Source organism: Euprymna scolopes, chromosome 38 (genome assembly GCF_053919585.1).
Source record: "Euprymna scolopes isolate OS-2025 chromosome 38, ASM5391958v1, whole genome shotgun sequence".
In the NCBI taxonomy this organism is placed as follows: Eukaryota; Metazoa; Mollusca; class Cephalopoda; order Sepiida; family Sepiolidae; genus Euprymna; species Euprymna scolopes.
Genome location: NC_136519.1, coordinates 41,467,016 through 41,481,338, shown reverse-complemented (window position 1 = coordinate 41,481,338; position 14,323 = coordinate 41,467,016). Strand labels below are relative to the sequence as shown.

General features: G+C 32.5%; 1 protein-coding gene across 11 annotated transcripts in view; it reads right to left on the bottom strand.

The window, feature by feature from the left end:
• Nucleotides 1-14,323, bottom strand: part of LOC145263135 (zinc finger CCCH domain-containing protein 10-like) — a 714,599-nt gene that overhangs the window by 199,514 nt on the left and 500,762 nt on the right. The window contains exon 1 of one of the 11 annotated variants that reach the window (XM_080120095.1): nt 4,869-4,891. The exons of the other annotated variants lie outside the window; for them this stretch is intronic. The gene's annotated coding sequence lies outside the window, so the exon portion shown is untranslated. Of the gene's footprint in view, nt 1-4,868; nt 4,892-14,323 lie in introns of those variants that run through there. 11 annotated transcript variants of the gene reach the window in all.

The following is a 14,323-nucleotide window of genomic DNA, read 5'->3' as shown; positions in this document are numbered from 1 at the left end:
CGGCGATGTATGCATTTAATTATGCCGATGTGTATAATATCTTAGGAAACTGACGCTCCTGGCTAACATATATGAAAGTAACCACTAGCCAAGTTATACCACCTGATAATTTCTTTGTAATACTCCAGTAGGTAATAATTAAAGAGGTAGATAAAGTTTCGCAGCCTTAATGAAATTAATGCCCTTTACGGAGTGAAATTCTGATAATAAGTCAGAACTCAAATACAAAGGAATTTAGTTAATATCTTACGCTTCAAGCTATTAACAGTTATTTTTTACTGGGCTACTTTAACAATTGCATCATGTATTATCTATTTTATTGCGAGTTTATTAACATTTGCTCGTATTCGGTTGTATTTGTATATGCGCATTCCATGAACAAAGCTTCTTTCTCAGAAGTGCACGCCTGTGGAACGCTGTTCCGTCTGCCTGCTTCCCACAGGACTAAAACTTGGAGGTCTTAAAGTCCAATGTTAACAAATTCCTAATGAACCGCCCCCTTAAGTAAACACTTCATCAAATCTCCACACTAACGTAATGTACTTGCAATAACCCTTATCCCTGAGTGGCTTCAGGGCCTTGATAAGTGGTGATCACTGTAAAAAAAGTGACAAAAGATGCAGGATAAATATAACTTGTAGTCGATTGACAATAATCTCAAATTAATTCTCCTTATTAGACGTGATTTTATATATGTTATAATAAAATGGGTGGAGAGAGTTCCGTAAGCCGTGATGAAGGCAACCTCTCTAGGAGTAGGAAAACCATGATATAAAACCTGCGGCGACCGCTGCATCCAATGATGGTGACTTGCTCTTCTTTTTGGTTCAATGTTGCAGTTGTTCAGAGACTGGGATTTTCTCGGTGCAAAGTATTTCCTCACTTTAAAAAGCTTTAAGCACAGGCATTACTTGATATTAATACACATTTTACCATCAGTGTGTATCCTGGTAACAAAAAGGCTGGCTATAGTCTAAAACGGTAAAAAGAAAACTCAATAAGTTCTGATGAAGACATGAGCGTCAATGGAAATAAAGGCTCTGGAACATCCAAGTTCTGGTATGACAGATGTTCACGGCACCACAGCCTGAACCCGGTCATAGGCAGGACTGTAGAAGGTTCATAGAAGTGTCCGTCCGGCATGGGCTGTTGGTGGCACTAATATCTGCCTCATTTGAGCTAGAGATATATTAAGTAATGGCAATACTTAAGAACGAGTTCGCTGATATATATATATATATATATATATATATATATATATATATATATATATATATATATATATATATATATATACGAGCAAACAATTAATCTAACATGTTAAAAAACACTTTCAAATGAGTTAAAAACATATTTAATCTAGAGGAAAAGGAAACACTAGATAATTAGATAGTCCTTAATTCGCGGAGTTTACCGGAAATACTTTCCTTCTCATCAGAGGGTAGGAATTAGCAAAAGGCAGGATCGGATTTTGCATTCAAAAGTATTTTATGAAACAACAAGTAAGTCAAAGATCTTACTTGAGAAAAAAATGTGAAGCAGAGGGAATATAGTGAAGAAAAAGGGGATTACACGTGAATGGATAGTTTGGTGGAATCCAGTGACGGTAAAATCTAAATATATAACTTCAAGAAAGTTAATTGAATTTCCATTGGAATTAGTAACATCCAAGGACATCCTGTAATTGGAAGATGGTCCCAAATAATCCAAAGGCAGAAATCCATGGAATAATTTACAAAAATGTGTACAAGGGGGAAAAAAGGAAAATATTCCAATAATATTAATAAAAGAAAAATAAGATAATTTTCACTCTACTGCCGAGACATAAATATAAATAAGAAACATCGGGGGAGAAAAGAGGAGAAAATATTAAATGGTGACAGAGTCAAATATAAAACAGAGAAACAAAAGTCAAAATGACCCAGGCAGGAAATGTTAAAGGCGCGAAAAAATATATAGGGCAAAATAATATAGGTCAACTGAAATGTACAGGTCATCACTAAAAAAAGGTAAGCAAGAGTTGTTATTATATATATATATATATATATATATATATATATATATATATATATATATATATATATATAATATACGAATAGATTATTTTTGTAAGTGTTTGACTAATACAGTTTCGACATGACTTTTACTTGGTTGTTATCTGATTAATTTTATTGGTGCATTATAGGTCCAGGATATGACCTTAAACCATATCCGATGGTGAGGCCCACGCTTGCAAGCTTTGGGGACTGTGGAGCCACCCCTTATTTGCCATTGCTCCCAGGACCACTCTGATCCGGGGTGATAGTACCCCTTAGGGCAACAACTATGGGTTAAATAGAAACTGATTTGAAAAAAAATACATTCTATTAAAAACGTTTTCTTCAAAACCACTGGATTCGGCATTAAATTACCCGAAAAGAGCTGATATGCCGTGAAATAAAAACAACCAAGGAAGTTTGGGGCATTATAGAAATTAAATCGTAGGTCAAATCAGTTTCTTGTGTTTATATGTGCGTATTCTTCTCAGAATGATTACGCAATGAATGTTCAGATCGTTAGGGTTAAGTTGGCTTGTATATATTTATATATATATATATATATATATATATATATATATATATATATATATATGTCAGCGGATAATAATGAGCAAAGCAAGGAAATAGACGACGTGTTAACTCGTCAGTTTAAGTATATATATATATATATATATATATATATATATATATATATATATGTGTGTGTGTGTGTGTGTGTGTGTGTGTGTGTTATAGTGAATAATTATATATATATATATATATATATATGTGTGTGTGTGTTATAGTGAATAATTATATATATATATAAATATATATATATATATATATATATATATATATATATATATATATATATGTGGGGGTGCTTTTTGTATGTGTGGGTGTGTGTGTGCGTACATGAAAAAAGTTTTAGTTATAATACTTGGAAGAACAAATTTAAAAGGAACATTACAACATAAGATAATTATGATAATCGTATTTGTCAACTGTGGAAAAACGGTGAAAATGACCGTAAAGTGAATCGATCCAAACATTATGACAATAATCAAAGCATCAAAGAGAAACAAGTTCAAACGATAACACGGCATCTATAGAAGTATCATATATTTGTTAATATTATTTTCGACCTATTGACATGCTTTCTTTCCAATTCAAATATGCTCAGGAACAAAGACTAAACCATTTTGTTTTAGATACTCAAATCGGATCCGTTTTGTCCTCGCCATTTATAATCTACTCTAGAGGACGGATTTAATATTCATAATAAAATCCTGTCACTATTACACTTATAAAATGGCTGATAATGTGCTTTATAAAATTTTAGATAATGCCATATACACGTATAACTAATGCAGAATTATGTGCAAGGTTTTGACGAATTCTATTATTTAGCTATTTATTTGTCTTATTATACCTCAAATTGTATGCGCTTTGTTTTAGATCAAATATATTTAGATAGATTTTTTAGATCAAATATTATAGGTCCTGGATATGACCTTAAACTATATCCAGTGGTGAGGCACGAGCGTGCATGCTTTGGAGAGTGCGGAGACACCCTTTAATTGACATTGCTCCCAGGTCCATTCTGACGCGAAGTGGTAGTATCTGTTAGGGTCCCAACTAGGTGTTAAATAGAAACCGACTTTAAAAAAAAAACAATATAATGAAAAAAAAATGTTCTTCAAAACCACTGGATCCGGCATTACATCACCTGAAAAGGGTTGATATGCCGTTAAACAAAAACAAGCAAAAAAACATTAGATCAAGTATATTTAGATGGCTGATTTAGATCAAATATATTTAGATAGCTGTTTTAGATCTCTATATAACAAGGATATCAATTCGTTTTCCGATGATAGATTAATAAACATTTATATTCATCGAAAACCAAATGGGATTGGTTGAATTGAACTTTACATCTGAAAGGTAATACTTACATTAGTCTGTTGCTAATACTTGAAATATTCTACCAATCTTAATGCGTCAGGCACAGCGTAATTTCTATCATTGTAAAATCAGTTACAGCTTGCCGTACAGTTATGCCATATTTGGAGTACAGCGTCTCAATATAAGCGTGTTCTTTTAAACGATGTACAGCAAATGATGTGAAATATAGTGTCAAGTAATAGATGGACGTTGTTACAATCCATTTTTAAAACGGAATTGATGTTGTCAGACCCTGCGACGCGATTTACATTATTCACTGTTTCTAATCCCAGATCAATCTATAATATAAAAGTGAAAATGTGTGTTTGTGTATGTGTGTGCATTTTTTCATATGTCCGCCAAAGGCTTTGTGGGTGGGGCGCTCGGGGGAGTCACTGTTTCTTAGAACTTTTTGTATACTCCCTTGATTATAATAAGTCCGGTTTACGAAGGGCGGTCATAAATACCTTTTATGTCAGAGAGTTTTGTGTTACAAAATTCGCGCTAAGCTGTGATTTCATTTTCTCAATGGCGTGATGTTTGACCTAGAAAACGACAGGTTGATGTTTATTTCACCCACTGCTTTTTTAAACGTTTAATTTCAGCCGTTCTCGATACCCTGCTCTGGTAGCGTCGCTGAAGTTTATCAGGCTATTCGCCCCAAGGCTTCGGGTTTGAGCCTACCTCCCTACCAAAACTATTTTTTCTTTTACACCGACAAACACCCGGGCAACGCCGGACATCTCTGGCTAGTTCTTAATAAGAACAAAATTTCACTGCGAAGTTTAAAAACACGAGTAAAGCACATGTTTAACATTATTTCTATATAGTAATGGTCCTCTGAATTAATGCTTACTATAGTGCTTGGCCGTTTATTTATTTTTTGCGGACTATTACCCTCACCTTTTATTTGTTGTTTTACGGCGTGTCGGCCAACTATTCCTCTGGCCTTCGTCGGATGGTATAATAGTCTGTAATAAACAAATGATTACATTGGAATTAATTAAATAATACATATGCTTGGTCTTTATAAAATAATTGATGATAGTATTGGCAGATGAGAGAAGAAAAAAACAGGGCAAACAGTTTTTTTGTTTATTTACTTAAAATGAAGAATGCTCTTAATTTTATTTATATATTTATGATTTTTTTGTATATGTGCGTGTGGGTGTAATCAAAAATTAATGCTCCAACCATAAACGTTTACAGAAACTGGGCTTCTTCATTCAACTTTTATAACCTGATTTATACTTTCTAAATTCACGATATTCATATCTATAGATATTGACAGTTTTGGAATATTTCTATTTACACCTAGTCAGGAATTGAGATAATAGTGTATGTTTTGATTTATATATATATATATATATATATATATATATATATATATATATATATATATATATATATGTGTGTGTTTCTTTGTATCTGAATTATTTAGATAAGTATTGGTTATTCCTATGATTTGGAATCATCGGACTACTGTTTTCATCTTGAGTGTGGTTTTCACCTCGTTTAGGCCCGACCTGCTTCAGGTGGATCTTGTCGAACTCGGAAATGTTTCTATCGGGCTCGGCAATGTTTCTCTCGAGCATGGGAATATTTCTATCGAACTCGCGAATTTGGACGGAATTTATTTATTGTTCTGTCAGCCGTGACTCGATAACAGTCTTAGGTACTTCGCAATTGTATGTTTCGGTCGTCCACAATGATTATTGGACTTTCAACTTTCAAGAGTATATCACTTTTTACAATTGATTTTTCCAAGTATTCTAACAACTGCGCCACGGATCCTCGCGGTTTCCATATCGTATTAATATCTATATTACTAAGTAGACCTAGCATTGTATTTTATACGATATAGAAACCAGCTTCTATTATATAAATCTTACCTGTTTGTTTTAATGTGTGTATGTATATTTGTATGTCTGCCTAAAACTTTCGACAGAGGCCAGTGGTTCTTACTAGATCAAGATCGTCTTGAAGCTCGATCCTTTCTGACGGCAAATACTGAAAAATTGGCCAAAAACATTAATTCCTTCACCCTCAACTGGGATATTTTCTACATGAAGGGGTCACTTTTTTCGCCGATATTTTCGAAAGTACTGCCTCTTTTCGATTGTTTAGTCTTAATTTGAACCCATGTCACTTCTGTTTTGGCGATGGGCGCTACAACAAACCCGTCATTTTTTTTCAGTTTCTTTCACACTTAAGCGCTACGGGTCGAAGCCTGCTTATTTCTCCTACTTTTACTTTTTTTATTTTTTTGCGCTCACAATTTTCCTTTTTTTTATTTTGCAAACCAACACCCTTACACCCACATCCACTTTCTTTTCCGCCTTCGCGTCTCGGGTTCGTGCCTGCCTGACTACTACACCTTTTTTTTGCTCAAAAACACCTCCAAACATCCGGGCAATGCTGGCCACCTATACTAGTCTATAATACAAATCTCACCTTATTATTCAAATCGATAATGTTTGAAGGGCAACCCTTCGGACGACAAATGTCGAAAAAATGTCTAAAACATTCATTCCTTCACCTAATACCGGCCACTTTTCTGCAATGACCAGTTGCTTTTTTCACCGATATTTTCGAAAGTCATCCCCTCTTTTTGATTGACAAGCCTTAATTTTAACCTTTGCCACTTTCGCTTGGGAATAGACGCAAATGCAAAGACGTCACGTTTTTTTTATTTCACGTTCTATTCAGAGTCCGGAGTACGGGTTCTAGCCTGCCTGCCTACTTCTACCCCTTTTTTTTATTGTTCAACACACACCTCCAATCACACGGGCAAAGCCGAGCACCCAGGCTAGTTAAGTATAAACAACAAATATCATATGCAAGTAATGAGTAAAATCAGTGTGTATATATATATATATATATATATATATATATATATATATATATATTAATAATTGTTAATAAATAAAGAGATTTCAAACTAGAAATAAAATAAGTTTAAACTCTTAAAATTCGTATTAGAATTGACTGCAAGTACCTGTGGCGCATTGGTAAGAGTCCTTGTAAAAGTCAATTATAAAAAGTATTACTCTGATGGTTGAAGATTCAAGGTTCTATCCTTAGTGTGAGCAACCTTAAAATGCAATTGCGAATTACTTATGACCTCTATCAAGTCATGACATGCTAACCCCGTGTAATAAATAAAGAGTTCCGATGGAAATTCCGTCCAAATTCCTGAGTTCGACAAGATACACGTAAAGAAGGTCGGAGGTTACATCGATCGAAGCGTTCTGAAAATTGCACTCAAGATAAGAACAGAAGTCCGATGAATCCAAATATTGTTTCTTTGTTGTATTCAAAAGTGTATTTAGTTTTTTTTTTCTTACTGTTTTTCCTTAAATAAGAAAGTTTTTGTTTTAGTTCCATCTTTGTTAGTTGGTACTGAATTGCTTGTCTCGGGGGGTTCAAAGTTTCTGATACTTTTGTCAACTTTATCAAAGCACAGATCTTTTCCTAACCTTCAATCACTATTAGACAACTCCATCTTCCGCACAAGCAAGATTTTACCATTTCTGGCACTTTTTCAAACTTGCACTTAGACACGCCGATTTTTTTTCTCTTACTTTCTATTTATTATTGTTTCTTCGTAATATCATAAACACTCATCCATTTCACTTTCTTTTAGTATTCCCAATTTTTCTTTATATATATATTTCTTTTGTATTTGTATTTTTTCATCTAACACTTAATTCTAATTAATGAACTTTACTTCTATCAATCTTTCTGTGTATATTTTCCCATTTCTGACAGTATTCTTTTTTTTTTCTGAATGGTATATTCCAGTCACCAAATAAACGACTAGTTATCACATCATAGCACAATGCGCTATAAGAATTCTTAGCCTTGATACTGGGTCTAAACATTTTCTCTACAGAAATCAATTTCTAAAATGTAAAATTTTATTGAATCTGAGGAAATAACATAGAAGCAACTTTAATTATTTCACTTCAATGCTTTTTAATGTAATTTTAATTAAACATGTAATTACATTCATATTTGTCTCCGTTCAAAACCGAATTTTAAACATAATACGCAATGCCCTGTGTTACTCCTTGAAACTTATTGGCCACAAAAGATAGGTTCGAGTCCATCTCTTCTTTAGTATTATTTTCTTACCAAGTGCTAACCTAAACTTTAATCTATGGAAACCCCCATTCTAAAATTCTCCAAAGTATCACATTTTTCCTTTATTGTCTTACCATGCCTACATCGAAATAAGTATCCTTAACAAAGTTACATTTCTTAAAAATACCCAGGTATAGAACACGAAAAACTGCTTTTCAGGAAATTGTGAAATTGTTCTTTTTTTGTTGTTGTTTTTTTTTCAAATGAAATGCAAACAAGTTTTTGCAGTGGTTCCCTCTCAAATAATTGAATTCTACCCATTTTACTAGAGCTTGTCGTTCCGGTGTTGTCTCACCGACTGCCTGATACATTATTATCTTTAAGTGGCCTCTGCGTCTTGAAGATTTCTGATTCTGTGTAAAATAAATGAACCCAAATGTTTTTTTTTTTTAACATTAAAGAGCTATATTACTATATTTATTTGATGTATCTCTTGAGACAAAAAAATGTATGCCTATGTGTGTAGAATTGTACGGCACAATCACGTTGACACGCCGTTTTTTTGTTTTTTGTTTTTTTATTAGTAATTTCACATCAACTATTTTTACTCATCAACTTTAATTTTTACTCATCAACTCATTTTACTCATTAATTTCACGTCTTCCGTGTCGTTAACAACTTGGTCACAGACATTAGCAAAGCTTGAAGTTCAAAAGTGAATGAAAACAGATTTATGATAAATAGGGCTGTGAAAACCAAACATTCTCTTAATTGTTTTTGCTCTTGAGTATATATCCGTTAATATATTATATATTTTTAATGCAAACTGATGTGGTTTTTGGTTGATTAACTGTGTCTAACTGCATCGGATATATACTCAGAGTCAGAAGAATGAAAAGAATATGCGGTTGATACAGAAACTGAGACGTGTTCAGGCGAGTATTGTTTTTTTTCTAAACAATTCACTTCTTTTAAGTAAAAAGAAAAAAGGAAAAAATACTCGAGCTGAGATCGAAACCAAAACCTAAAGACAGTGAGTGAAGAAAAACTATGAGACTAGCTTAACATGACTTTTAAATAGAGTTTTCACACCAAATCATACTTTATATAAGTACGAGGAAATATCTCCCAACCGCGCCTGCGCAGTTGGGAAACATTTGGAAAAAGATAAACAATCCCGTGCCCCCCTTTCACGTTCCAATTACTAAATTTTGACCGCTTAGCAGCTCTTTATTTCCGGATGAAAACTGATTAAAAAGTTTTCCACGCGTTTGAACAAATTATATACCAAATTTCAAATATTTAGATTAAAAATTCGTTGAGCATATAGGTTGAGAATCGTCCTCATAGACACACTTTTAAAGAATGTAAGATTATAATAGATTATATTTATTTAAAATTAAAAAGGAGTTACAATCTAGGGAGAAATCGAACGCGAACGGCAATGCTTCCTTCTAAATGAATAAATGATGTACAATTAAATACTAAAACCTACACATACCTATATCACAAAATGGCCAAGTAGATTAATCAGCGTAGATGTCGTTAAACCTCGCCGATCTACAAAAAACCCAGTGCGTCAAATTGATCATGCTGTATTAAATTTGTTGAACAAGACACAGTGACTAGAAACCATGTTTATTATTGCGAAAATTCGCACAGAATGTACTTATTGCTTTCAATTTCAATCCACTCTTGATCTCGTAATGTTAAAATTATATATTATACGGAATGATTGTTTCAACATGGAATTCTTGTACGATATTTAAATGTTCCATGCGGAATTTATGAGCAAGAATTAAAAGTTGTAGCAATTAAGTAATTTAAATCGGGATTACTGTTCCCTCTGTTCTAACTCTAATCTAAGGTATTCACAAAATATCGTCGGATCATCTTTGCCTGCGCATGTTAATTTTAGATTAGCCTTGAGAAACAAGCGAAAATTTACAATTTGTGTTTCATACGCTCTATAAAAGACAGAAAGGTAGTATTCCTTATTCGCTATTTAGAATGTATATAATGAACATATAATTTACAGAACTGTGTCAAGAAATTTATATAACATAAGTAAATGTTTATTTCTAATGACATAATCAAAAGAAACCATAGTAAATATTCTATTAGTTTTTTTTTTTTCGGATCAATTTTAAGAGATGGCGTCTTGCATGCTATTTGTTATAGTGTCCATGTACCATTTGGACTTTGTAGAAAAATATACGTTTTGCTCGCGTGACGTAAAGGTGGTCAATACATTAATTAATATATAAAAATGTATCATTTTTTTATTATTAGATAGGTGATATTTTTTAATATTTTGAAAAAAGAATTAGCAGTGTAATTTTCTAGAGATATACTAGCTTAAGCTACACTTGCATCGTAGCATGCTTAACAGTACCAAATATAGACTTTTCAAGTGTTTTTTCTTGTTTTCTGATTAATGGATTACTTTAGATTTGTTTGTTTTTTGTTCTAAATTTAGGGAAAACTTGGACGTTTAAATGATGTCGTTCTGGCTTTGATTGGATTTTCGTTTTCATCAAGAACGCATAGATATGGTCCAGAATTATTCATGATGAAGAAAATGTAATCAACTCTGTTTTATGTTCACCCTGCTTTCGTAAAACTACTTTGAGTGAAACAGGCGGGTTTCTGCATGCGTAAAACAAATCTATAATAGTTTCGGTTAATCCGTCGATCGCGATGATGATTAAAAAGAACTTATTTAGGGGAAACGAGTCCAATATTTCGATGAGTGTAGACCTTACATTTACAAGGCTGGAACTATTAGGTTCTGCTCGAGAACTCAGTCGCTCCTAATATATATATATATATATATATATATATATATATATATATATATATATATATATATATATATATATATATGTTTAAATAAGGGAGTAGTCACCAACAATGTGCATTTTTTAACATTATTTTATTATTCCGTGTCTTGGTTTTTCATTGAGAATTATGTTTGGATCATTGTTTTTAAGTCACTGAAATCGTTTTTTTACGCGCGTTTCAGATGTTCTGTGATGTGTCCTCGTCAGAAATTATTTTCAAATGTGTTGGAGATGTAAAAATGGCGATTTTCGTATTTAATTTGAAGTTTTTCCAAGGGGTGGAGGCTTGTAAGTGTTTATTATTCATTGGCATGCTCAATTTTTATTGCCCTTTAATTGGGCTTATGAGGGAGTCCGTTGACCTGGGTGTAGTCGCTATCTCTCTCTCCTAATGTTTTTTTTCTTTTCCTTTAGGGTGGGGTAGGGTGTGTGTGTGTGTGTGTGTGTATATATATTATATATATATATATATATATATATATATATATAGTTATAGATATATAGATATATATGTATATACCAAACACACGATATATATATATATATATATATATATATATATATATATATATATATATATATATATATATATAGTTATGAAAATATATATGACAATTAAGCTACACAGGAGATTCCGCTTTCATTCTCGTGAGAATTCGTCGCGCTTATGCGAAAAGTTCTGGTTGTCGCCCGTTTATATATACGCACATTCTATTGAGTTTTTGTTAGCCAATCACCTTTTTAGTTGCCACTGCGCCCATCTTAATCACTCAATGGGAAACCCTCACAGGACAAAGGCACATTTAACCTCCGGTTCACCTCTTCTCTTGCTGTGTTTATTGGAAGAGTAGATGTAGATATGCTTTTGTTGAAGTAATCTGGCCTACTTTCAGCCTAGTTTTAATTGGGTATGTTATTTTGTGTGTGTGTTTTACATATTTCGTTTATTATGTTATCTTAATTGCCATATATATTTTAATAACTTACTACCTTGCTCTACCTATGTATTGAGCAATGTTAAAGTAAATGCTGATATATTTACGTATAAAGTATATATTCGTATATTAATTTATGTGATGAAATGAAGTAATTATATATATACATATATATATATACACATATATATATATATATATATATATATATATATATATATATATTTAATGAGAGAAAGAGAGAAAGAGAGTATGGATTAGAAAGAAACTCAACAATATAAAAATATATACTGATCTATACAGCTTTATCAATTTATTCAATAAGGATAATGCTTCAATTAGAAGGGTAAGATCAGGAGAAACTCTTCATACCATATCATTTGGAATCGAAAAGCTTCTCATCAGAAGTGGAGAGAAAATGCTTGGTAACATAATAAGAATGCGACGTCTGGCGATAGTCACATTAGGAGCGAAATAATTATGCAGAGTGAAACAATATTGATACTGTTTTGGGTTTGAAGAACATAAGTGATATTTGTGATATAAAAGGAGAATAGATTTTATTATAGCATGAATGAAGGTGTATAGCATATATGTCCTGGTGAGTTTAATATGTGTATACAATATGCGGTATTATACTCTTCTGGAGAATATGGTGTAATTGGATTGAAAGAAAATGCTCATTTAATCATAGGAATATCAGTTTGCTTGAAATAAAGGAATTTATGCTATATAAATATATTATGGAAGGGGTATCGGAAATTATTATAATATTTAAATATTATAAAATATTATACAGTTCTAATAAGGGTGCATATTTGATCATTTCAAGTATTGTTCGTGATCTCCGCGTATGTCGACATTGTTTTTACACAATTATGCTTTTCTCCCTGTACTTGAACCCAAGCCGTGCCGATTTAGAAGAGATGTCTGTGGGGCATTGCGCAGCCCATCTCTCACAATTACACCGCAGCTATCCTTACAAGAGTGTACCTTGTCAAATGTGACTGGACGACGGTATCACCTACATTTATATATATATATATATATATATATATATATATATATATATATATATATGTAGTGCAAAATTTTGTTGAAAATTCAAAGATACACTTTTTCTTTTTTCGTGATTTTTCTTTTTTATTTATTTTTGATAACCTTCTTTTATTTCCTGGTTGCTTTCATTACAGCTCTCTCGTTACTGGGAAGGCAATTTTACGATTTATGTGTCCATAAAAATATCCTGTCCCCACCAACTTCTTCATATGTTTTTCCATTAAATTTTTATAACAAAGGGTGTATATTTAACATGCTGAACATCGTATTCGGGTGAACAACTTCCAGAGCCACGCTTCCTCACTTCCGCCATATATATGCATGTGTGCGTGTATGCGTGTTGACGCGGTTTCAATATGATACTTCGCGGCGTGAACGCAAATCCGTCAATATTATAACGATAATTCCCTATCATTTTATGTTGAGAAGCGTATATGATTATATGAAGGAGCATGCAAATTAAATGGAAATAGGAACAGTACTAACCTATGCGGGTTTACCCGGCTTCCTACAAAGGGGGAAGTTTCTTTCGAATATGGAATTCACAAATGGTCTCTAGTTGCGTGTGTACCCCATTTACGGGAAAAGACGACATAAGATTTTTGCAATTCTTGCAGGGAGGTGTCGACGTCTTCCTATACACTGCACCTGGAATTTCCAAATTGGTCACCCATCTTAAATTCGGTGACCTACGCAGAACCGGTGTGTCAACGTGATTATGTCGTATCTATGAGGATGAATTAGCATGACAAAAAATCCTTCGTTTTAATCTCATTGTTCATGGACGTTTTGTATAGGTTTGATTTACAAAAAGAATAAATTAATAATAATGATAATAATAATAATAATAATAATAATAATAATCAATTCCATGTGCGCTCTGATTGTAATTATTACAAATATAATTATATGAATCAAATACATAGCAATGTATGGATACTTATAATCGTTACCATCTCTAACTTAATGTTTACATAGCTTTTCTGTTCATCTATACTCTGTACGTACGTAAATTATAAATCTTTGCGCATTGCTTTAAGTGACAGCTGGACGTTCATTCTAACACGGACTCTGACATAAATGCGATTACCGTTTAAGAAACAAAGAGAATGAACTCAGAAAAATTGATGCAACTACATAAAAAAATCACATTTAGTTATACAAAAGAAAGCATTAGTTAATCATATACTTTTATTAGTTTTTATTGCACGTGTTATTTTCTTAATATAATCTAGTGTATTGTAGCAATACTATTAAATTATAATAATCTATGAATAGTGTAGATGGTATATGTGTCTCTATGAAACCGGAATTCATTTGTACTATACTTCAATGTTCTATAATGTGTATTATCTTAATACGTAAATATTACATGTTCTGCTATGTTGATAGCATCTAACCAGAAATTGCCTCAAATTTGTGTAAAAGCTTCGCA